Here is a 27,647-nt window from a genome sequence, read left to right as displayed (position 1 = left end):
TATGACCCATTTCTATAATATTCTACAATCCAAGTGTTTCAACTTTCAAATACCTTAAACAACATGGAAATACCATAAATATTACCTTAGATGGTGTAGGAATGAACCTTGGGTGGAAACTCCTCACTTGAGCAAAACCCTAGTTCACCTTCACTAGGATTCCTTGCCTTGGATGAACTTTAATGGGTCTCTTACACTTGATTTCCTTGGTTTGATGTAGATCACAAATATCGCTTGAGTTCTTGTGGGAGAAGTGTTCTAGAGAGTTCTAGAGAGAAGGGGAGTGAAGGGGAAATGAAATGAAATGAACTTGGCCCCTTATTAAATACCCAAAATCTGTCCCTACACATTTATACGGACACACAAACGGTCCGTACAATTTATACGGTCCGTATGTGTGACCGTATAATGGTTCCAGCAGAGGCTCTTCTCTGGACAGGTTATACGGCCAGACTTACCGTTCGTATCTTTTGTACGGTCCGTATAGTGGACCGTACAATCCGCAGTTTTTCGAAACTCATTCTCGTCGACTCGTTTGATCTCCAATCCTTGTGGAACCTTCTTGACACTTGTTTAACACCTCATTACCAACCTAAAGGGCATCATAGATCTTCTCCCAAGCATCATTAAATCATCATTAACTCGTTACTCGTAAATCCTTTCTGATACATCTCGTATTTGTTGCCTCCTCTTGGCAACTTTCTTCTCTTACTTCAACTGTCTTTGAAATCTCATTTAGAATCATCAAATGTCATTTCGTACTTATCAAAACATCGCATACGTCGTGCCCTTCGTCAGTCTATTCACTGTGCATGAATGGAAAATTTTTCGAGGTGTAACATATATATATATATAGGAGTACATAAGTCTCGTCAACGTCGTCATCATCATTATCACTTTCGTTATATCTTTCCTTAGAGGATCAACTATCATAGGATGGAACCAATGATACCACTAGAACATCAAGAACTATGAGCTTTTGTGTTTTTAGGAATGAAGTCATTATGGAAGACATATTGGAACTCACGTGAAGGTATACAACAATGAGATCATGCCTTAAGAAACAAGGGTTAGCCTTACATACCATTATGTCATCTTAACTACTTAACGTTCACCGCCAAAGCTTGAGGAATCTACGTTTAAAAGGATTCATACCAAGGTTAAGTCTTAAAGACACTCTAAAGTCAAAATAGAATAATTCATGAGCCAGTGAAAATTAGGCAGCATTTCCCCTATTTCATCGACTCCCACCATATGGCAAAACAACACCCAAATAACTACAATGACATCCACAATATCATAATCAAGTAGTCATATTCCATTAAGTCTCAAAATTCATTCTCACATTCAACTTATATCAACAACTTCATACTAACACTTTGCACAATTGTATACAACACTTTCTTGTAATCATTATTGCCTTTCATAACGAGATTATACTCATAACATTCTAACAATGATAACCCAAGTTAAGTTACTACTCAAAATATCATGAAATCCACATTTAAACTCCATCTTCTACTTTCTTCATTCCCCCAGGTTATTCAACAACCAAGCATGATTAAAAACATGAAATAGACATGAAAAATAACCTTTTATCTCATAGGAATAACATTTGGATCAAGTTACCAACTTGTATGAAAACCCTAGCTTCAATACCAAAGGAATTCTTGAAGTCTACCAACCCTAGTGAGTCTCCCAACACATGGATATCTTGATTCTTGCTATATGATCTTTTATTTCTCTTGGGTTTGAGTAGAATATGCTTAGGATAAGGTTCTAGAGATTTTAAGAGTTTTGAGAAGTAGGAAATGAAAAATAGAAACAAGGGTCGTCCATATATAAAAAGAGAAAAAACTGACCCGACCGATTATACGGCCACTTATACGGTTTGTATAAATGGACCCTATAATCCCACCATGGTTTTACCCCTCTCTGGAATTGTTATATGGACCATTTATACAGGCCGTATAACTTGCACGGTCCGTATAGATGGTCGTACAACCCAAAAATTTCTGAAACTTTCTCTCGTTGATTCATTTAACCTCCAATCCTTATGGAACCTTATTGACACTTATATAACACTTCATTAACCATCTAAGAGGACTTATATCCCCTCCTAAAGACATTACTATATAAATATTAGCTCAATCATTGTGAAAACCTTTTCAAACATGACTTGCATTCCATTTTTCTTCAACGAACTTAGTTTCACTATTCATATGGCTTCAAAATCTTATGGGGCACACTTTAAAGTTACAAAATTCTCCCCTTAGTCTCATAAGGACTTCATGTTCACGCCAAACTCGTGTTAATCTACTCACAACGCAACAATCCAAAATCTCTGAGGTGTAACATTCTCCCCCCCTAGGAACATTCGTCCTCGAATGTTAGACTCTTAGGGATTCTACAAACATTTCGCCAGAGTTTCGCCTGTAATATGGCACTACCATCCTGTCACAGCAACCCAAAATATATGGCCTCACAGGGCTACAACAACAACATCAACAACCATGGCCACACACGACCAAGAAAGCATCAAAGAAAGCATTACCTACCTGAGGACAATGGCGTCTTAGCCCGAGTCTCCTCTGGAGGTGGAAATAAATGCGGGTACTTGAACTTCATGTCTTCTTCTGCTTCCTAGGTCATCTCCTCTCTATTATTATTTCTCCATAAGACTTTAACTGAAGCTACACCCTTGGTTCTGAGTCTCCATACTTTCTTGTCTAGAATGGCAATAGCAACTTCTTCGTAGGATAATTGCTCATTGACTTGGACATCATCTACTGGTACAATCTTGGAAGGGTCTCCAATGCACTTTCGAAGCATAGATACATGAAAAACCGGATGGACTGACTCCAAATTCGAAGGTAGATCCAGTTCATAAGCGACTTCGCCTACCATGCGTACAATCTCATAAGGTCCAATGTACCGGGGACTAAGCTTGCCCTTTTTGCCAAATCTCATGACGCCCTTTATTGGCGACACCTTCAAGAATACCCAATCTTTCACTTGGAACTCTAAGTCCCGTCGACGATTATCTGCATAGGATTTCTGAACACTCTGAGCTGTTAATAATTGGTCATGTATAAGCTTGACTTTCTCTATAGCTTGCTGGACCAAGTCTTTCCCTATCAATTTAGTCTCCCCAACTTCAAACCACCCAATTGGCGATTTGCACTTGAGCCCATACAAAGCCTCATACAGGGCCATTTGGATGCAAGAATGATAACTGTTGTTATAAGCAAATTCAATAAGCGGTAAGTGATCATCCCAACTACCTCCAAAATCCAACACACATGCCCGTAGCATATCCTCGAGAGCCTGAATGGTACGCTCAGCTTGTCCGTCAGTCTGTGGATGAAACGCTGTACTAAGACTCACTTGAGTCCCCAAACCTTCTTGAAAAGACTTTCAGAAATTGGCCGTAAACTGTGTCCCTCTATCGGAAATAATAGATATTAGGATACCATGGAGCCGCACTATCTCTTTGACATAGAGCCTTGCGTAATCTTCGGTTACATATGTAGTTCTGACTGGTAGGAAATGAGCTGACTTCGTAAGTCTATCTACAATTACCCATATAGAATCATATTTATGCCTAGAACGAGGCAAGCCTGCAATGAAGTCCATGTTAGTCATTTCCCGTTTCCAAGTTTGAATTTCCATAACTTGCAACAATCCACCGGGATTTTGGTGTTCAATCTTCACTTGTTGACAGTTAGGACATTGGGACACAAATTCCGCTATGTCTTTCTTCATTCCATTCGACCAATATATAGATTTGAGATCATGGTACATTTTCGTTGCTCCGGGATGAACAAAATAACAGGAACAATGGACTTCTTTCAATATTTGATGACGTAATCCCGCAACATCAGGATCACACAACCTGCCTCGACATTGGAGAACTCCATCTCCAGAAATTTCAAAGGATGACTTCTTCTTCTGATGAAGTGTATTTCTGTGATGACCTAGTATGGGTTCCTCATACTGGCGCTCTTTCACCTCAACTACTAGTGACGAGACAGCTGGATTCTGAACGGTAGCTCCCACATTGCCTGAGTCTACTACCTGAACTCCTAGGCTAGCTAATTGCTGGAGCTCACGAGCTAACTCCCTTTTCTCTGGCTGAACATCACATAAACTTCCCATAGATCTACGACTGAGAGCATCAGCCACAACGTTCTCCTTCTCGGGATGATATAGGATGTTAACATCATAATCTTTCAACAACTCCACCATCGCCATTTTCGTAAATTCAAATCTTTCTGCTTGAAAATATACTGAAGGCTCTTGTGATCTATATAAATATCGACATGAACACCATACATATAATGTCTCCACATGTTCAATGCATGAATCACCGCAGCTAACTCAAGATCATGAGTTGGATAATTTTTCTCATGTTTTCGCAACTGCCTTGAAGCATAAGCAATCACCTTGCAGTGCTGCATCAACACACATCCTAACCTAACGCTCGAAGAATCGCAATAGACAACATAGCCTTCCGACCCTTCTGGAAGTTTTAGAACCGGGGCTGAAGTTAATCTATTCTTTGACTCATGAAAACTGCGTTCATAAGCATCCGTCCATTGAAATTTAGCTGCTTTCTGAGTGAGCTTAGTTAGTGGTGCAGAGATAGAAGAAAAACCCTCTACAGATCTTATGTAATAATCTGCCAAACCTAGAAAACTGTGAACCTCCGTAGGTTTATAGGCCTTGGCCAAGTCTTCACAGCCTCAATCTTCTAGGTATCCACCTGAATACCATCAGCTGAGATAATATGCACCAAAATGTCACTGAATTCAACCAAAATTCATACTTCGAAAATTTTGCAAATAGCTCTGGAGTTTGGAGAACTCTAAAGACAGTATGTAAATGGTCTGGATGATCTACCAAGGATCGAGAATATTCTAGGATATCGTTGATGAATGCAATCACAAATAAATCTAAGAAAGGCCTGAACACATTGTTCATCAACTTCATGAATACTGCCGGTGCATTAGTTATCCCAAATGACATTACCCGGAATTCGAAATGACCATATCTTGTTCTAAAGGCCATCTTAGGAATATCTTCCTCCCTAACTCTCTCCTGATGATACCTGGATCTCAAGTCTATCTTTGAAAACAATTTGGCCCCCAACGGATCTTGTCACTTCTGAATTGCACCTTTCCCAAACGTCTGCAAACCTCTCCTCAATTGGTCAAATAAGTCATCAATCCTTGGGAGCGGATATTTATTCTTGATTGTCACCTTATTCAGTTGCCTGTGGTCAATGCACATTCTCAAGGAGCCACCTTTCTTCCTCACAAACAACACGGGTGCTCCCCACGGGGAAGAACTAGGCCTAATAAAACCTTTTTCAATCAAGTCCTTCAATTGTTCCTTCAACTCCTTCAATTCTGCAGGAGCCATTCTATAAGGAGGAATAGATATGGGCTTGGTATCCAGTAGCACATTAATAGCAAAATTGATCTCCCATTCAGGAGGGAGGCTTAGAAGGTCATCCGAGAATACATCCAGAAACTCATTCACTACGGGGACAGACAGAATACTTGGCGATTCGGCTTCTATATCTTGAACCCTGACTAAATAATAAATACAGCCTTTAGCAATCATTTTTCTAGCCTTGAGATACGAAATAAACCTACCTCTCGGAGACGCTATATATCCTTTCCATTCCAAAACTGGTTCTCCCGGAAACTGGAAGCCAACCATCTTTGTTCTACAATCGACATTGGCATAGCAAGAAGCTAACCAATCCATGCCCATAATAACATCAAAGTCCACAATTTTCAACTCATGTAAATCAGCCATAGTACGATGATCACAAATCACAACTACACAATTTCTATATACTCGACTAGCTATTACCGGTTCACTAACGGGTGTCGATACCTCGAAAGGTTTGATTGACTCCGGTTTAACCACAAATCGACCCGCAATATATGGAGTAACATATGACAATGTGGAGGCCAGATCTATCAATGCATATACATCAAGAGAAAATACCAATAATATATATGTAACTACATCAGGGGAGGACTCAAGATCCTGCCGTCCAGCCAAAGCATAAATATGGTGTTGAGGACCACTAGAACTAGAAGCTCCTCCTTTACCTCTACCACGGATGACCGGTGCTTGTGAACCTTGCCCCAGAGGGCGTATAGATGATGAAGACCCGGCTGCCGACCCTGAAGGCTGGACCCTACCCCTACCACCAATCGAGAGGCAATCAAGCATGATATGGCCTGGCCGATTGCATGCAAAGAAAACATCCAAACCCAATCGACCCTGGCCCCAATGTAACTTCCCGCACTGGGAACATCGTGGCATGGGTGGCCTTACCTGACCCGAGTCGCCTCTGTAATGAGAACCCAAAGCTCTAAAACTCTGACTCGGCCTGGAGTGAGTAGATATATCAAATCTCTAGCCCATAAATCGTGAAGGCGTGCTAGTCATAGAATGACCTGAATGCCCAGAAAACTACTGTCTTTTCCCTCCTCTATACTCACTAGTCGAACCCGAAATCTAGCCCTCTTGTTATAACCTCCATCAAGTTCACGCTCACCTCTTTGAGGTTTTTGGATTTCCTCCAAATTCTTGGCATGGGCTTGAATGCGAGAAATATCCATAATATCCTGAAGGGACGCAGTCAAGCACTTATCCATCAAATGTGCCCCCAAGACACTCACAAACCGGTGCACTCGATCACCTATATCCTCTACCATGGCCTGAGCATACCTAGCCAAAGAATTGAATTGGAGACTATACTCTAAGGCACTCATACTTCCTTGCCTAAGATTCAAGAACTTATCAGCTCTAGCCCGCCGAATTTCTGGGGAAAGTAATGTCAGAGAAAAGCATCAACAAACTCTTGCCATACCGGAGGAGGTGCAATGACTCCCCTAGAAGACAACCAAACCATATACCAATGAACCGCAACATCCCGCAATCTATATGATGCTAATTCTACCGATTCAACATCTGAAGCATGCCTTAGCTAAAGTGTCCTCAATATTCCATCAACAAAGCTTTTAGGGTCCTCATCCGATTTTGACCCGAAGACCTCCGGAGGGTTTAAGCTAATCAAATCGCGGGCTCTTGAGCTAACCTCCCTATCACTATGATGCATACCCTGCCGCTGGGCCTGTGCGGCAACCAATTGAGTCAACAGTTGAATGGCCTCTTTCATCTCTTGGCCCGAAACCTCTAGTGGAGGAGCTGAGGATGCTGGAGCTGGGGATGAGACTCCTTCATGCTCCTCAGAAATAGGCAACGAGTGAGACGACTGAGATGGGACCTTATTCTGGGACTCACCCTCCTCTATAACTATCGGCGGTACTCTCTCAGTCCGCCTCCCTGTCATTGTCCTGCCCTTTTGGGCTATCATAGCTTTCCTCTTTACAGGAATTTTTGAAACACATAACACACGGTTAAGGAAAGAGAAATCCTTATATCATGGCTCTGTCGTACGATATATGAAGAAGGAAGGTCATTCATTCCTAATTACCCACAGCTTCCTATTTATAAGTGTGGCGCAACACACTGATAAACAAGACTCTACTGGACAAGGCTCGTAGACACACCCTAGGACGGAACTGCTCTGATACCATTTTTGTCAGGACCCAACCGGAGGGCCATGACGGGCACCCGGAGCTAACCCCACCGGGCACCTCTCATCATTCTCCCATTCAACTTATATCAATGACTTCACACCAACCCTTTGTACAATTGTATACATCACTTTCTTGTAATTATTATTACCCTTCATAACGAGATTATACTCATAACATTCTAACAATGATAAACCAAGTTAAGTTACTACTCAAAATATCATGAAATCCATATTTAAACTCCATTTTCTACTTTCTTCCTTCACCCAAGTTATTCAACAACCAAGCATGCTTAAAAACATGAAATAGACATGAAAACTAACCTTTTATCACTAGGAATAAGCTTTGGACCAAGTTACCAACTTGTATGAAAACCCTAGCTTCAATACCAAAGGAACTCTTGAAGTCTACCAACCCTAGTGAGTCTCCCAACACATGGATATCTTGATTCTTGCTATATGATATTTGTTTTCTCTTGGGTCTGAGTGGAATATGCTTGGGAGAAGTTTCTAGAGCTTTTAAGAGTTTGGGATAAGTGGGAAATGACAAATAGAAACAAAGGTCCTCAATATAAAAAGAGAAAAAACTGACTCGACCAATTATATTGCCACTTATACGGTCCGTATAAATGGTCCCTATAATCCCACCATGGTTTTACCCCTCTCTGGAATTGATATACGGACCATTTATACTGGCCGTATAACTTACACGGTCCGTATAAGTGGTCGTACAACCCAAAATTTTTTGAAACTTTCTCTCGTTGATTTATTCAACCTCCAATCGTTATGGAACCGTATTAAAACTTATATAACACTGCATTAACCATCTAAGAGGCCTTATATCCTCTTCTCAAGACATTACTAAATAAATATTAGCTCAATCATTGCGAAGACCTTTCCAAACATGACTTGCATTCCACTTTTCTTCAACGAACTTAGTTTCACTTATTCATGTGGCATCAAAATCTTATGGTGCGCACTTTAAAGTTACCAAATTCTCCCGTTAGTCTCATAAGGACTTCATGTTCGCACCAAGCTCGTGTTAATCTACTCATAACGTAATAATCCGAAATCTCTGAGGTGTAACAAAAAGCATACAGCACAGGCTAGATAGAACCGGTCCATAGACATGTTCCATTGCTAAGGGGCTATAGGAATGAAAGCATACACATGAAACTAGATTGTAAACATGTGTGCCAAGGCAAGACAAGTGCAATGGTGAAAGCACGGGATAAATGAAACTGGTCAAAACACATGTTCCATTACAGAGACAGATGGATACAAGTACCAGAGCAAAGCATATGAAGATGAATCAGTCCCTGAGCAGTTCATTGAAGAATATAACAAGCATGTAAACATGTTCTATCACAAAGGAGTCTTCAGGTGCAATTGGTCAATGAATCAAACAAGAAAAGATCATGAAAAAGAAATGGTGTAGATGAATCAGAAGTAGTTTGTTCAGGGAAAAAAAGTTGCATACAAAGAGTATGAACGAAGTCTGCAAACATGTCCCAACACAGAGCAAGAACATGGTTAGAGTCACAGAGATGATACAAGGCTGAGGGTTATTTATTTAAGCATTGAATAAATCTGAATGAAGAAGAAGATAGACAAGAGCAACAAATGATCAATGAAACAGGTTTGTCAACATGTTCTATCATCCATCACAAAAGCAAACTTAAGACAGAGTTGCAGGATTGAACGAGACGGGGATGGTGAAATAGGTTTGTGAACATGTTCCATCTCAGACAGTACAGAAATTCAGAGGCAGACGAACCAGTTAGAAGGTTCATGAACATGTTCCATCACAAGTCCTACAACAACTAGGATTTGCAGATTTATGGTCAAGTGTTATATCCCGAATTTTGTACATTCGGATAATTCAAGAAAATTGCGGGAAGTTAAGAGCAAGGCTATATTTTTGATTTTATTTAGCACACAAGTTGTTTATGAAAGTTATTGATGTGGAAATATTAAGAGAGGCTAGGGGTAAAAAGGGAAATTCGCAAGATGGCTCATAGAAATATGAAGGAAGGCTAAGGGAAAACTTGGAATTTGGAAAATAAATTTTCATGAATTACAAAAAAAAAAAAAAAAGGTGGGCTTGAATAAATTGGGCCATTTGTCCGTCCAAGTATGGTGTGGGCCAAGGGCCACATGGATGCATAAAATAAATAGCCCAAAAGATGACTTATTAGTCATATTATTCATCTTCATCCTTGGAGAGTTCAAGAAACTTGGAGAAGCCAAATACAAAGGGCCATTCGGCCATCCTTAACCAAACAAGAACCTTGGAAAGACTTGATCAAAAATTATTTTCTTCAAGCATTCCTACTAATTTGAAGGTCCTCTTTAACATGAGATAGTCATTGGAGCAAGTAAAGTATTCATTCTTGCAAGCTACAAATCTTAGCTAAGTGAGAAGTTAAAGGAAAAAGGTAAGGATTAATCCTCTTCTTATATGTTATGGATGATTATGTATGTTGTAGTAGGTAAAAGTGGATGAAATTCATGAAAATATGGATATATGTTGTGGCCGTGTGGTTGTTGTATGGTATGGAAGAGAATGAATCAATTTTTCTTAAGTATTTTGGTTGTTGTTGAAATGGAATCTATGATGGAAATGAAAGTTTAATGATTCTAGTTGAAGTTGTAAGTGTTGGAGAGTTGTTTAGAAGCTAATGTGATGTTAAAAGACATTTCTTGTATTTATGGAAAACAATGTTGTTAGTGTGTGAATTGTTGGTGTAGTTCATGAATTTGAAGGAAGAAAATGTGTTATTATTGTTCTTCTTGCATTTGGAAGGTTTCAGATGAAGTAGAGTATTGGTTGAATTGTTTTGAATATTGTACGGATTGTTTGAAGTATTCTTGAATATTGTTTGAATGGTTACAGATTAGTACTTGAATATGTAAGCAATTATGAATTGAACGTAAATGAAACGCCGTCGAAGTTTGTAGAAACAAGTTGCTAACGTTAGTATACTTTTTGAATTGCTTGTGGATATTGTTAGAATAACTGTTGGTATTGTTGTTGATAATTTGGCCGAGTTAAATTCTCGGATTTGTTGTTGATGATTTAGCCGAGTTGGATTCTCGGGGATGGTTGTATTTACAGGGGAAATGCTGCCGAAATTTCTGTAAATAAAGTGTTGGTTGAAGATTGAACATCTAAGTATCTATAGCTAATGTTTGGTATATACTAATATTGTTGTAGATCTTGTGAAGCCAAAGACTTAAGTTCGGATTAGCTTAGGAAGCGGGCAAGGTATGTAAGGCTTACCCTTTCTTTCTTTTGGCATGATCCTTATGAAACGAGCAAATGACGTATATGTATGATTTCAAAGAAATTCCTATTCGTAGAGCCACTAGGATGGCTAACGTTCTTGATTTCAATAAGCTGTTTCATATGGTTTGAGGCGTATCTATGATGTCCGAAGTTCTATTTGATATGTTTCCGAATGGCATTCAAGAGACAATTGATATGGCTAATGTTTTGATTTCCAAGTGATGGTACGTTTGATCATTCCATTGAGTCTTTGACATATTTTGATACGTACATATGGTTCCAAAAGCTCTACGTGATTTGATCCGTAATGATATCCGAAAGGTACTTGACATGATTGTTGCTTTGATTTTCCAAAAATGGCTTCTGAAACGTTCGTAGAAGGTTCTGTACTTCAAACGCCCATAACTTTCTTATACTAAGTCGGATTGACCCGAAACTTGTTTCTGAGCCTTCGGGTGTCGGTAAGTATACTTGTCCCTTGAGTCTTAGAATTGATAAATGGATCGGGCTGCACGTTCCGCAGCAATATAATATATGTATATATGGATCGGGCTGCACGTTCCGCAACAATATAATATATGTATATATGGATCGGGCTGCACGTTCCGCAGCGATATAATATATATGTATGGATCGGGCTGCACGTTCCGCAGCGATATAATATATATGTATGGATCGGGCTGCACGTTCCGCAGCAATATAATATATATATGTATGGATCGGGCTGCACGTTCCGCAGGAATATAATATAGTTATGTATCGGGTCGTACGTTCCTCGGCACTAATATATTATAGTTATGGATCGGGCTGTACGTTCCTCGGCACTATTATATTACAAATGCATCGGTTATATGTATATGTTTATGATGACATATGATGTCGGTACGCATGATCTGGGTTTGGAAAATAAGCATTTTGGCACTCTAGATAATTTACTTACTTCCTGTACTTCTTCTAACATATGACTTCGGCATACATGATTTGTGTTTGGAAAAATAAGCATTTTGGTATTCTGAATAATGTAATTACCTTTGTACTGCTTGTTTCGATTATGGTTCCGTTTTCTGTATTCCATGCCTTACATGCTCAGTGCATTTTTCGTACTGACCCCCTTTCTTCGGGGGCTGCGTTTCATACCGCGCAGGTATACCCAGATGAGCAGAAGCCATTATAGAAGATGTTCCAGCGGCGTTGGCAAGCTCCATTTTCTCCTGGAGTGCTGCCGAGTCAGAGTATATGTGCTATGGTTTCTGATTAATTGATTAATGTTAGAGACTTTGCAGACAGAGTCGTGGGTTTATGATGTCAGTCTTGTAAGCGGATCCTACAGCCGATGTGTCCTCATGTATTATGACTACAGATTCTATTTAATTTAAGCACGATGAAAAGGAAGTTTCTGAAAGTTGTACTATGTATTTCATCTTTATTTGATTTAAAAGTCCAAAAGATTATGTGTGTACAAAGGGTCAGAGGGTTCGCTCGGCCCTAAGTAAGGGTCAGGTGCCCATCACGCCCTAGGGAGATTAGGGTGTGACATCAAGACTTAGGATTATTAAGACTTCTACAAGGACAAGAAGCGGACCCAACAAGGAGAGAATGCAAATACAACACAAACCCTAACATCTCATGGGACTACTCGAAGGGGTTTTTGTGTTTGTCTACCTATTTGGCACTCAAATTTATAAATATCCAAGTCTTACCAAGATGAAGGTTGGCACACCCATAAAGAGAGATTTCAGAATATTGAGCAATCAAGAATATTCAGAATCTAGGTGTTGTCCTTAGTACAAGAAGAAGATTGAATAAGCTGTAGAATAAAGTTTATATTTGCATTTCTTGAGTCTAGAAAACTTGTATTAGGTTGGGCTATCGAGTTGTACTTTATCCGCTTTATTAGAAGCAGTCAAGTGAGCACAAAGACGTTGTGAATTCAACTTCAAGGTAGGGAACAACTCGAAGGGTGCTTACTAGTCTAGTGTAATGACCCGATTGGTCGTTATATTAATATTGACCATTTTACCCCTGTTGACCCTTTCCCGAGGTCATCAGGTGGATTTTGTGTGACTCTTGGTATTTTCAGCCTTTAAGAAAGGTAGGTTTGACCCATCATTGACTTTTGAGAAAACAAACTTTTTCTGGAATTCTGTCAATTTCGAGAGGTTTGGATGATCGTTAGTGAGTTTCTAGTATGTTCGGTTCGGTTCCCAATGCACTTCAAACCATTTTGGGACTTGGGTTGGAAACTTGACTTTAGGCCATTGGAGGGTTGACTTGGTCAAATAGACCTCCGTTAGAAATTTTCAGGTCGTGAATGATTTTGTAGCACGTTTTTATGTTTGTATGTATGTTTGGTTTGTATATGTAGGGCCTCGGGTGATAGTCCAGTTTCAGGTTAAGGATTGTCAAAAACCAAAACAATCTGGTGTCTAGTGTCCGCTGCAGTGGTAACAGACTCGCCGCAATGGTCTCGCTATAGCGAGGGAGAGACCACTGTAGCAGGTAAAGAGACTTCATGGTGAGTCACCCTAGAGGACTGGTATCCACTGAGGCGGACTCGCTGTAGCGAGAATGTTGCCGCTCAAGCGATGAGGTGAGATTTGGCGTGAGGCGCCACAGTGGGCCCCTGGACGCCATGGCGAGCTCGCTGCAGCGGGCAACCCTTACCACTGCAGCGGTGACGGACAGTGTTTCCATAATTTTCTTAAGTTAAAGCACTTAAACCCTATCATTTCCCTTCATCACTTTCTAAGCACACTTTGGGAGAATTGGATAGCTTCTTGACCGAGTCTTCTTGGTGGTAAGATCTTTGACCCTAGACTTCATCATTTACCTTCCTAGATCCTTAATTCATGCTCAGAATCACTAGAATTAAAGTGGAGAAGATGAGTCTTATGATAAATTTGTTGAAATGTGTTTAGACTTCGTAAATGGAAATTGATAAAGAAATTTACTAGTATAACCATAGATTTTGATGAATTCATTATTGTTAAGCTTTTTTCTTCCATTATTAGTGATTAATTTGAGGATTAAAGAATTAGGGTTCATACCCAAATTTGAGGGTTTTACTTTAAATCAGAATTAGGCTTAATCTTGAGTTGTTTTAGTAATTGAAAATGGGTTTGATCATCTAGAGCATGAATTGCATATTCCACCTTCCAATTTCCCATTTTACCTATGTGGGTCCATTTTCCCAAATTTCATGAGTTAGAATTTGACCTAACTAGAAGTATAGAAATGTGGGTATCGTTCTTCTTGATTTCTAATGAAGGACTAGAATATGTCTAGACTTTGAGTATTTTGAGGCACAAAGAAAGGGAAAGACTAGGTTTGATAGTTTATGGCTCCTAATCGGCTTTCCAGGTAGGTTACGGCTTACCTTTTTGGTTAGACTTCGGTTAGTGAATCATATTTAGAGTTAGTGATTGTTGGGGAAAGCATGGAAACCTTCGGGTATGGAGTTTGGAATGGAATACTTAGGTTGGTATTGTTGTTGACTATGGCTTGTCGTCTTATTGTGTTCTATTGAGTCATTGCTTTATTGTGAGTTGTTGGCTTGTCGCCACGTGATTGATTCTAGAGTTGATTCTTAGTGATTACCTTATGATTCGAAGAGCATATTTATCATGGTTGAGGTTTTTGGAAAGGAAAGTAAGGTTATGATATTGATATTGTGATTGAGACATGTGTCCGTGTGTGGCACCATTGATTCATATATTCTTGTTGGCATTGTTTTCATCCATTCACTCATTTATACATATATCGGGATCGGGTTGCTACCCGCAACACTTACTTAGATTGGGTTACACATACTGCAACACTGACTGGGATCAGGTTGCACGTTCCGCAACATTAACTATTGGATCGGGCTGTGCGCCACAACAGGTACATGGACTTAGCGTTCCCCCATGGGTCATGAATGTTGAGACGATGAAATATTCCGCCCAAAGCATGTGTGTATCACTGCATTTGCATTGGATTTATCTCATATTTACATATGGCATTGTATTGGACTTGTTGGTTGATCTTTGGTTATACGTGTACTTGATTGTGGTTCTTGAGATTGTGCTTCAGACTTATAGTGGATTTTGTAGAGATATGCTAGACTTGGTAACTTGGTACTGGATTTGATACTTTGGACTGTGTTGAGTTATATTTGATTGTGAGCATGTCTATTTTTTCAGTCTCTTTCTTATGCATATGTTATCTAACTGTTGTCAACCTATGATGCCTACTCAGTACATATGGTTGTATTGATTCTACCTTGCTGCATTCTTTTGTGAGTGCAGAGTTCGTGACAGGTTTGACTTCTTAGCTTCGTGACTGAGTCCAGAGGTTGTTTGAAAAGCATTCTAGGGTGAGCACTTGGATGGATTCGTTGCTCGACTGACTATTCCAGTCTTTGTATTCCATCATTTAGATAGTTATTTATGGATATTTGAAACTTGTATTTACTAGACATTATGTAATGTCTCTTGTACTAATCAGACCAGATTTTGGGATTTGATGTATCTTCTGTACTTATTATATTTATTCATTTATGTTAGACTTATTATGTAATTCTGGGTGATTGGATTTATATTTATTATTGTTTGGTTGTGAATAAGGGACAGGTTGGCCAACCGAGGTGGGAAATGATAGGTGCCCACTCGTTTCCCCTAGTTGGGGCGTGACAAGTTGGTATCAGAGCACTAGGTTACCCGGTTAATAAGTATAAGAGCATGTCTACTAGAGTCTTGCGGATTGGTACGATGAGCTCTGTACCTATCTGCTAGAGGCTATGGGACATTTAGAAAACTTCACATTCTTTCATTCCTTCGTGCTACTTTATTCAAATTGGTATCTGGCTTTTGCTAATTGGTGTCTGATCCACTGCTATTCTCTCACAGATGGTGAGGACACGAGCTACCATCATGACGGATGAGGTGCCCGAGCCTGCTACTGGGGCAGGCACCAGAGGACGAGGACAGGTGATGTGCCATGAAATTATGGCATATTTGATGCTTATTGACTATAAGTTTTACTTGTTTTTTAAGCAAGTTTTGGTCGTTTTAATGTGTTTGTGTAGTGTTTAAGGAAAGTGGAACTGTTAGGAAGGAAAGAAGATGTTTTTCAGAAACTGAAGCAAAGTTGAAGAAGTACGGGCCGTACATCAATGTACATCCCATACCTATTCCCCGTACCTTGTTGGAAAGTAACAAAAAGGCTCGAGTTGATGAAGGTGAAGTATGAGATGCAAAGTATGGGCCATACCTTAATGTATGTCCCGTACCTCGTTCACGTACATCAGCAGAAGTAACAGAGAGAAGTGAAGTTGGAAGATGAAGTACGGGCTGAAGGTACGCCTCGTATATTGATTTACGGGTCGTATTTCATGGCCGTATATGATGAGCCACTTAAAGAGAACAGAGCCTGTACATTCAATGTAGGGGATGTACTTTGCTCTTTCCGACGGATATTGAATTTTGTAGTTCTGAGAAGATTGTATTTGTGCCTTATAAAAAGCCAATAGGGTTTTTGAAAACAATATCACTTCAATATCAGTTTTTAGTTTGGAGAATCAATTTCATAATTTTTGTTACTGTTAGTTTTGTACAAGGCTTTTGGACAAGATTATTAATTTCTTCAATTCAATTCAGTTGTAAGCCTTATGATTTCTACAGATTCTTACTGTTCTTTTTCTCCTATGAGTAGCTAATTTCTTTACTAAGGTTGTGAATCCTAAGATGTGTGTTTTGTGATTAAGGATTAGGATTGATATATGCATAATGGATTGTTAGGGTTTATTTATTCTTTGTTCTTCATTCATAATTAAGGGTTGCAAACATTGATTAAAGTCATAAACTTTATGTAACTTGGAAAAGTACTTAGGATTTGGTAAGAATAAATAACTAGAGCTCAAAGCTTTAAACTTTGTTTAATAAATTCACTTAGGAATAAGAAGAATTTACTTGGCATAATTAAACGCTCGTCAGATACACTTTCTTATATTTGGGAAAATCATAGAAACAAATAATCTTTATTTAGTGGGAAATAGTAGAGATTCACATAGAGGTTAAGTACACTTATACAATGATCCATTAGAAGTGTATCATGATCCATACCCATGATCATACACTTTATCTGACGAGGACACAACCTTGGTTTCTTTTAATATATATTACAATACAAAGCAATTAGTTAGCGATTAGTCATAAACAACCAACTTTCTACAAATCAATCGGAGTAAGACATTAGACCTAAATAAAGCATTCTACGATTTTTGTAAACTTTTCACACCATAATTGTCACACCCCGACTTTACTAGGGTGTGATGGGCACCCGACCCCATATATGGAGCCGAGCGAACCCGCTGACTCTTATTACATAGATAAACTCTTGTATCAATTAAGAAATAAATACATGGTAAGCCCTCCAATATTTTTTTTCATAAGTAATGTCTATCATCATATGGGACCCGCGACATGAAACATAATAACATTGTGACGGTTGAAGCCGTCTACCAAGCTGACACTCTATACTCATGACTCTGTCTGCAAAGTCTCTAACATTGAACAAACACCATAGCTCATATACTCTGACTCGGCAGCACCCCAGAACAAGTGGAGCCCGCCAACTAATATGCTTTGAAGTCTTTTAGAAACTAGTGTCATAGCTAAGGAATAGAATTGAGGTTCAAGAACTAGTATAACACTTTCATATTCACATAGGATTCTTAGCTCAAGACTCTTAGTCATGGAATCATTCTTGTCGTACTTATCGTAGGCATATTCTCTTTCTCAACATCATCATTATCATTGTCATCATAGGAGTATCTTCGTTAGCATAGTTACAGTACTTGTCATTCGGTGAATGGAATACGGATCAAGGGTTTCTTTGGATTCTGCTTCAAAATAAATCAAACGCAACAATAAGGAAAATCCGGGGACCATGGGCCCACCTCGGGTCAAATGAGGCGGCGTACCAAATTTACATATGTTACATGTCATGGCGTTACTTGTGAGGGTTTTAGGGTAGTCGGGTCCTATTTATGCGAGTTCTAGAGGTTTAGGAAGTTCTTTCAACATTTTACACAATTTTTAATTCAATTCTACTGAATGAAAAAGGGGAAACTTTAAGCGCGGATTCCGGAGGGTAGAGTTATCCCCGAGGCTCATATCCAACATATTACATCTAAGACATGCCATAGAAGGAAGGGTGAAGCCTTACATACTTTTTCTGCTTCTTATGCGACTCCAAATTCACGTTCCAAATCCGCCAAAATCTACAAATTGGTCATGTTTACCAAAACTTGATTAGAGCCTTTAGAAGTTGATTCTTTAAAGTAACACTTTGTCTGCCGAAAATTTCGGCAGCATTTCCCCTGTAAATGTACCAACCCCGAGAGTACGGCTCGGCCCCAAATCGATGACAACAATCCGGGAATTTGACCCGGCCAAACCAACAACAATACTAGCAATTATCCCAGCAACAATTCAATCAAATTCACTTCAATTCAATTCAATTCAATTCTCATAATCTTCCAACAACTTAATCAACATATATAATCAATCCAAAACCATACAAACATGATTCCATAACATTTCCAACAATCCACAAAATTTTCCAACACAACCCGAAACCTTCCAAGTCCAAGGAAATATCACAACACATTTCTTTCTTCAAAATTCACAAACTACACCAACAAACCACACTTTAACAACATTATTATCATAATTACAAGAAACTACATTTGATTCAAATTGGCTTACAAAAACAGCCCGCAACAACTACGACACCAACTTGGATCATTAAACTCTCATTTACATCACATAATCCACAACACAACAACCCAAACATACTAAATAAAATTAGTCCATTCTTTGACATGCAAAACAGTCCATTTTCGGCCACAACAACTACACCCCTATTTTCATGAATTTCCATCCTTTTCCATACATTGCAACAACAACTAACATACTACATAGAATTAATCCATTCTCTTCCAAATCACACTATGACCACACGGCCACAACTACATATACACGGACAACTATTCAACATCCATATTTTCATAATTTTCATGAGTTTCATTCGCTCCTACACACCACAACATACACAACCATACATAACATATACAAGAAGATTAAGTTCTTACCCTTTTCTTCAATTTCCCACATGGCTAGAATGTTGATCTTGCAACAATAAATGTTCTACTTGTTCCAATGAGCTCTTCTCCTTGCTAGGGACCTTCCAATTAGTAGAGAGTAATTTTTTGAGAAATTTTTCCAAGGTTCTTGTTTCCTCCAAGCTTGGCCGAAATTGGCCCTTTATTTTTCTTCCAAAGTGTCTTCTTTTTTTTTTCTTTGTTTCTCTTGAAATTTCTAGAGTTGTAAATGATAAATTGTCTTGTTTTTTCAAGACTAATACATATATATATATATATAGTTATAGTGGCATGTGAGGGGCACATGCCTCTCTCTTGATTTTTCTCTTTTTTTGTTTTTTCCATTTTTCCTTTTCTAGAGTTTTCTTGAAAAAGATGACTTGGTTGGCTTCTCTTGCAAGCTTTGTCCATACATGTACATAATTAACCCCCATTAAATAAAAATGTGGACATATAGGGGCATGCCACACGGCCAAGGGCCCTTCAAGAACATTCTTGATATTTTTTTTTTGTGAAATTCCCATTTTGCCCCTATTCTTTCCGCAATTTTACCATGAACCCTTTTGCGAATTTTCCTTCTTACCCTTGGCCTTTCTTCACATTTCCATTCCAGTAATGTCCATAATTGATATTTATAACCAACTTGTACATTAACATAATTTTTTAAAATAGCCTTACCCTTAACTTGCCACGACTACCTTGGAATATCCGAACGTTTAAAATACGGGATATAACAATAATCCCTGTGGGATTCGACCCCAACCTTGTTGGGTTACTATATTTGACATCGTCCACTTTGTGCTAATAAAAGGTGCAATTTAAGCGTATCAAATTTTGGCACCGTTGCCGGGGAATACTGTTACACCTCGGAAATTTCCCCGTGAACGTACAACGAATAGACTAGTGAAGGATATGGGTATATGGTGTTTTAATGAGAAGGGAATGACATTTGACGAACCTAAGTAAGATTTCAAAGGCAATGGAACAACAGATAGGTTATGCTCCACAATGACTAATTATAGGTTTTGAAGACTTGAAAGTTACAGATTTGCACTTTGGCCCAGTTGGTCGTAAAATGAAATACGGAACGTAATGTAGTATACGGCCCGTAAACCACCATGTCTTATTCCAACTCACAAAACTTCAACTTTCTGTCAAATGTTCAAATGATTAAATACGACTTGGAATACGGACCGTAAATTGAAATACAGCCCGTAAACTGCGATCGTAAATCACCATGATCCTCAGCATACCTTTCTGGATTTGATATGCTTAAATACGACCATGATATACGGCCTATAAACTGGAATACGGACCGTAAACTGAGTTTACGACCACTGTGCACTTCAGTCAGTGTTCATTCCAGATTAGATTTTAAGTCATTAAAAGGAGACCTAACCTCATTTAATTCATTTCAACTCCACGATATTTCTCTCTAGAAACCTCGAGAATAATCTCTACTCTTCAACTACAAGAATTCAAAGGAAATTAGTGATCAACTACATGAAACCCACGAAATCAAGTGTAAGAATCACACTAAAGTTCATCTTTCTCAAGAAAACCCAAAAGAAGTGAAGTAGGGTTTTGGTGCTAAAGGAGTAATTCCATTCAAGGCTTGTTCAACCATCATCTAAGGTAATTTTCATTACTAAACCATGTTTTTTAAGGTATTGGAAGGTTAAGATACTTGAATTGTAGAAAGACATAGGAAATGGGTCATTAATGAGTGAATAGTTTCATGGTTGGATGGTAGTTGGGTGGAACAATGAATGTTGGTGTGTTGTGGTTATGAATGCATTATAAATGACATTTAGACCATGAAATAAGTATTATATACGAGGAAATGCGATAGTAAGCTATAACCATAAATGTGGAGAAATTGAGGAGAAATGGTGGATTGTGGTCAATGTATATAAATGATGATTGTTGATTGCGATATTGTAAATGTTGTTGTGAGCGTGTGGGAGTTGATATAGCATATGGGAAAGGTAGTATCAATCAAGGAAGTTCCGCCCAATTTTCGCTAGAATTAGTAGCGCGTTCTTATAGTTGATTAACTAACGTAAATGCAAATTCTCTTTTGAAGGTAGAAACGTGATATCGAAGGAGAACAAGCGAACGATGACTTAGTTAAACGTCAAAGGTATGTGAGGCTAGCCCGTTCCTTCTAATGGCATGAATCTTCTAGCATGATTTTCCTTACTCCTCATGAGTTCCTATATTCCAGAAAGCTAAGAGCCTATGTCTATGAATAGCCATATAAGATAAAAGATATGGCATGATGATTATATAATGTAAAAGATGTTATTTATTGCTTACACTCACCTTATATGCTAATTCCTTCAAGGTGAGGCAGAATGTCAATGATTACTCCTTAATGAAATCGGGGGATCACGACCTTACGTCACCCCGATCGAGTAAAGTTGTCCATAAGCCTTATGCATATATTATGATAAGTATATTATGATAAGCATATTATGATGAGAATGTATGATGATTATATAACACCGCGCCTAGTTAGCCGGGCAGTCACCGCTAAGGCGGGCAGCTATACGACACACCATGGCCAAATGGCATGGGCAGACACCACTAGTGGGCGGCATGAGATGATACCCCGGACGCGGGAGGTCTGGACGCAGGCTAATGTTATGATTATCACACCGATCCGATATGGACAGGAAGCTTATACAGTATTACACCGTACCTATATGGGCGAGCAGCTTATATATTTATGCACACATACCCTGATGATGACTATGAGTAAGCCAGCATGCATTATTTCTTTTACACTTGATAGTCAGATACAGTTATTCCATATTGATACTTCTTGTATATCATTGCCTTATTTCCTTATTTATGCCTCTCATACTCAGTACAATATTCGTACTGACGTCCGCTTTCTTTGGACGCTGTGATCATGCCCACAGGTAGAAAGGGAGGAAAACTCGATCCAGACCAGCAGTAGCTGTCAGCTGATTGAAAGCAGTCCTTTTTTCGGAGGTGCTTATGATGATCCTTTTGTGTATATTCATGTATATGTATTTTTGGGCATGACGGGGTCTTGTCCCGTTCTTATGTGTAGCTCTCCAGTAGAGGCTCGTAGATGCGCAGTTTGGGTTAGATGTTTTCACAATTTATTTCTATGTATGTATATATTATTTTGATAGCCGAGAGGCTTATGCATATAAAAGTATTTTTATGTTCTTGAATGAAGGATGACTTTTCCTACGATTTGAATATAAATTGATAAAAGAGCAGTAAATGAGTAAGGTGAGTAGTAGGACGAGTGGTGCTCGGTGGTTAGCCCCGGGTACCCGTCGTGGCCCCTAGCTGGGTCGTGACAAAAGTGGTATCAGAGCTGTTCAGTCCTAGGAAGTGTCTACGAGCCGTGTCTAGTAGAGTCTTGTTTATGGTGTGTTGCGCGCCACATCAATAAATAAGAGGCTACAGGGCATTTAGGAAAAATTACCATCCTTTTTCTTATGAAATCGTGTCATAGAGCCGTGTATAAGATTTTATCCTCCTTAATAGTGTGTTATGATTTCAGAATGCCGCCAAAGGGAAAGGCTACAGCCGTCCAGAAGGGCAAGACTACGGCAAAGAGGTGGGTAGAAAGAGAGCCTCCGATGAATATAGAAGAAGGCGAATCACATAATGAGGCCTTGTCTAACACTTCTTCTACCCCACCTAATGTGGAAGAGCAAAGAGGAGCTCCAGCTCCAATTCCTCCACCGGTTGCTTCGGGTTAACAAATGACCGAGGCCATACATCTATTGACACAGTTGGTTGCCGCTCAGGCATAACGACAAAATGTGAGTTCAAGTGATCGGGCAGCAAGTACCAAAGCCCGTGATTTTATGAGCATAAATCCTTCGAAGTTTTTCGGGTCAAAGTCAGATGAAGACCCGCAAGGTTTCATAGATGAGGTGTTGAGGACATTGAAGATTATCCATGCCTCTGAAACTGAATCCGTGGAGTTGGCATCTTATAGACTCTAGGATGTGGCTGTTTTATGGTACAACAACTGGGTGTTATCAAGAGGAGAGAATGCGCCTCCTCCGGTTTGGTAAGAATTTGTGGATGCTTTTATTCGTCACTATTTGCCACCCGAGGTCCGCCGAGCTAGAGTGGATAGATTTATAAATCTGAGGAAAGGAAATATGAGTGCCTGGGAGTATAGCATGCAATTTAATTCTTTAGCTAGATATGCCCCGACTATTGTGGCCGACATGGGAGATCGGGTACTTAGATTTGTATGTGGCCTAGGGCCACATTTATTCAGAGATTGTTTGACGGCTTCCTTGCAAGACGGGATGGATATTTCCCGAATACAGGCCCATGCTCAGAATTTAGAGGGGCGACAACAACCACCAAAAAGTGACTGCGATAACGAAAGAAGGCAAGGCAAAAGGGCTAGATCTATGGGAGCAGACAGTGGTTGTAGAGGGGGATCAAGGCAGACATATTCTGGTTACTCAGGCCAGTCGGTGACCAGTGCACCTCCCCGATTTGCAGGTAGGAGATTTGATTGCTCATTCCGCTCAGGACAGGGTCAGAGTTCGAGGGCCCCAGATTCCCAAATCAGGGAAGATTATAGCCAGAGGAGACCCCCAGTACCGCGATGCAGCCAGTGCGGTAGATTGCATTCCGGACAGTGTCGCCAGGGTTCGGACGCTCGCTATACTTGCGGCCAAATTGGGCACATGATGAGAGATTGCCCGTCAATGAGTGGTAGAGTTGGGCTTCAGCCCACAGGTTCAGCAGCTGGTTCTTCCTCAGCACGCCCGGCAGGACAGATTCCCCAGATGTCAGCCGGCCGAGGAAGAGGTAGAGGGGCAACATCTACTTTAGGTGCCACTCAGACCTGTGTATATGCTTTAGCCGGACGGCAGGATCTTGAGTCCTCCCCGGATGTGGTTACAGGTACATTTTCTATATTTTCCCGTGATGTGTATGCATTGATAGATCCGGGTTCTAATTTTTCTTATATTACTCCATATTTTGCTGGTTGTATTGGGGTGAAACCTGAGCCAATCAAACCTTTTGAGGTATCTACTCCGGCTGGTGATCCCGTGATAGCAAGGCAAGTGTATAAAAATTATGTAGTTGTGATATGTGATTGCCAGACCACAGCTGATTTGATTGAGTTGGAGATGTTAGATTTTGATGTAATTATGGGTATGGATTGGTTGGACTCGTGCTATTCTAATGTTGATTGCCGATTGAAAGTGGTGCGATTTCAATTTCCGGGAGAGACCGTGCTTGAATGGAAGGGTAATGCAGCATCTCCATAGGGTAGGTTTATTTCTTACCTTAAGGCAAGGAAGATGATAGCCAAGGGTTATATTTATCATTTAGTTCGGGTTCATGACACCGAGTCAAAGCCACCAACTTTCCAATCAGTTCCGGTAGTGAATGAATTTCTAGATGTATTCCCAGATGAACTTCCAGGTCTTCCTCCGGAAAGAGAGATTGACTTCGCCATTGATGTGTTTCCGGACACCAAGCCTATTTATATTCCTCCTTATCGAATGGATCTGGCAGAATTAAAAGAGCTAAAGGAACAGTTGAAAGACTTGCTTGAAAAGGAATTTATTAGACCCAGTTCATCACCGTGGGGAGCACCAGTCTTGTTTGTAAGGAAGAAAGACGGATCTCTACGAATGTGTATCGACTATAGGAAGTTGAACAAGGTGACGATAAAGAACAGGTATCCTCTTTTGAGGATTGATGAATTATTTGATCAGCTACAGGGTGACAAATGGTTTTCAAAAATAGATTTGAGATCGTGTTATCATCAAGTGAGAGTTAGAGAAGCGGATATTCCCAAGACGACCTTCAGAACGAGATATGGTCTCTATGAATTACGAGTGATGTCGTTTGGGTTAACTAATGCTCCGGCCGTGTTTATGAATTTGATGAACAACGTATTCAGGCCTCTCTTGGATTTATTTGTAATAGTATTTATTGATGATATTCTGGTGTATTCTCGCACAAAATCAGAACATGCAGATCACTTGAAAATTGTTCTTGGCATTCATCGAGCCCGGGAATTGTATGCAAAATTTTCAAAGTGCGAGTTCTGGCTAAATTCTGTGACATTTTTGGGCCATGTTATCTCAGATGATGGCAGTCGAGTCGACACTCAGAAAATTGAAGCTGTGAAGACTTGGCCGAGGCGTACGACGCCTACAGAAGTTTGTAGCTTTCTGGGGTTGGCAGGTTATTATAGAAGATTCGTAGAGGGTTTTTTATCTATTTCAGCCCCATTGACGAAGCTAACCTAGAATCCAGCCAAATTTCAGTGGAATGATGCTTGTGAGGCAGCTTCCAAGAGTTGAAAGACAGGTTGACCTCAGCTCTGACCTTAACACTTCTAGAAGGGTCAGATGGCTATGTGGTATATTGTGATGCTTCCGGTGTCGGATTAGGATGCGTATTGATGCAGCATGAAAAGGTTATTGCATATGCTTCAAGACAATTACGGAAACATGAAAAGAATTATCCAACTCATGATCTCGAATTTGCTGCGGTTATTCAAGCCTTAAAAATATGGAGGCATTATTTGTATGGTGTGCATGTTGATATTTATACAGATCACAAAAGTCTTCAATACATTTTCAAGAAAAAGGAGTTGAACCTGCGACAGAGGCGGTAGTTAGAATTGTTAAAAGATTATGATGTGAACATTTGGTACCATCCCGGAAAAGCGAATGTAGTAGCCGATGCGCTCAGCCGCCGATCAATGGGCAGTTTTTGTGAAGTCCCTCTGAAAAAGAAAGAAATGGTTCATGAGCTCCGCCAACTAGCAAATCTTGGAGTGCGCGTAATCGATTCGGGTAATGTGGGGATTAGTATCAATGATCCCACAATTTCATCCTTGGACATGGAAGTGAAAGAACGACAATATGAAGATCCTAAATTGTGTCGTTACAAAGACACATCTCATGGAAAAGAAAAGTCTTCATTTGAAGTTCCTATGGATAGAATTCTTAGATACCGAGGTAGGCTATGTGTGCCGAATGTAGCAGAATTGCGCCGACGAATTCTAGAAGAAGAAAATTGTTCCCGGTATTCTATTCACCCGGGTGCAACTAAAATGTATCGTGATCTCCAGATGATGTATTGGTGGGATGGAATGAAGAGAGACATAGCCGAATTTGTAGCACAGTGCCCAAATTGCCAACAAGTAAAAGTTGAACATCAGAAGCCAGGAGGCTAATTGCAAGCAATAGAAATCCCTACTTGGAAATAGGAAGTGATCAACATGGATTTCATCGTGGGATTACCTCGTTCCCGCGGCAGGTATGATTCTATGTGGGTGATTGTGGATAGATTGACGAAAGCAACCTATTTTCTCCCAGTTAAGACTACATACTCAGCCGAAGATTATGCAAGGTTGAATCTCAAGGAAATTGTGCGCCTTCATGGTATTCCATTATCTATTATCACAGACAGAGGAGCACAGTTTACAGCTAAGTTCTGGAAGTCCTTCCAAGAAGGTCTAGGCACTCAAGTGAAGCTTAGCACGGCATTTCATCCACAGACCAATGGATAAGCCGAGCGTACTATTCAAACCTTGGAAGATATGCTACGAGCATGTGTGCTGGATTTCGATGGAAGTTGGGACGATCATTTACCGCTAATCGAATTTGCATACAATAATAGTTATCATTCCAGCATTCAAATGGCTCCATATGAAGCTTTATATGGAAGGAAATGTAGATCCCCAATCAGATGGTTTGAAATAGATGAAGCACAATTAGTAGGCCCTGAATTAATTCAACAAGTGGTGGAAAACGTTAAGGTGATCCGAGATCGATTGTTAACAGCCCAAAGTCGCCAAAAGTCTTATGCAGACAATCGCCGACGAGACTTGGAATTTCAAGTTAGTAATAGGGTTATTTTTGAAAGTATCGCCAATGAAAGGGGTGATGAGATTTGGTAAGAAAGGTAAGCTAAGTCCTAGATACATTGGACCCTATAAAATTATCCGCAAGGTGGGTCATGTAGCCTATGAACTGGATTTTCCTTCGGAGCTTGAATCAGTCCATCCGGTCTTCCACGTTTCGATGCTCCGCAAGTGTATTGGAGATCCCACAAATATTGTCCCGATAGATGATGTGCAAGTGACAGAAAGGCTAACCTATGAAGAGGTGCCTATTGCTATTTTAGACAGGCAAGTGGGAAGACTCCGAAATAAAGAGGTAGCTTCAGTCAAAGTCTTATGGCGAAACAACAATCGGGAAGAAATGACTTGGGAGGCAGAAGAGAAGATGAAGTCCAAGTACCCACATTTATTCCAACCCCCAGAGGACATTCAAGATAAAACGCCAACGATTTGAGGTATGTATGCTTATTTTTCATGCTTTTGGTTGTGTGTGGCCATAGATATGTCGATGTTGTGAAGTAGCCCTGTGAGGCGATGATATTATGGGTTGTTGTGACAGGTTGGTAGTTCCAAATTACAGGAGGAAACTCTGGCAAAATTTTCGTAGAATCCCGAGTGTTTTAACAATCGAGGACGAATGTTCCAAAAGGGGGGAAGAGTGTTACACCTCGGAAATTTCCCCATGAACGTACAACGAATA

The sequence above is a fragment of the Lycium barbarum genome, chromosome 5, assembly GCF_019175385.1.
Source record: "Lycium barbarum isolate Lr01 chromosome 5, ASM1917538v2, whole genome shotgun sequence".
Classification (NCBI taxonomy): domain Eukaryota; kingdom Viridiplantae; phylum Streptophyta; class Magnoliopsida; order Solanales; family Solanaceae; genus Lycium; species Lycium barbarum.
Note: the sequence above shows the minus strand (reverse complement) of the source record.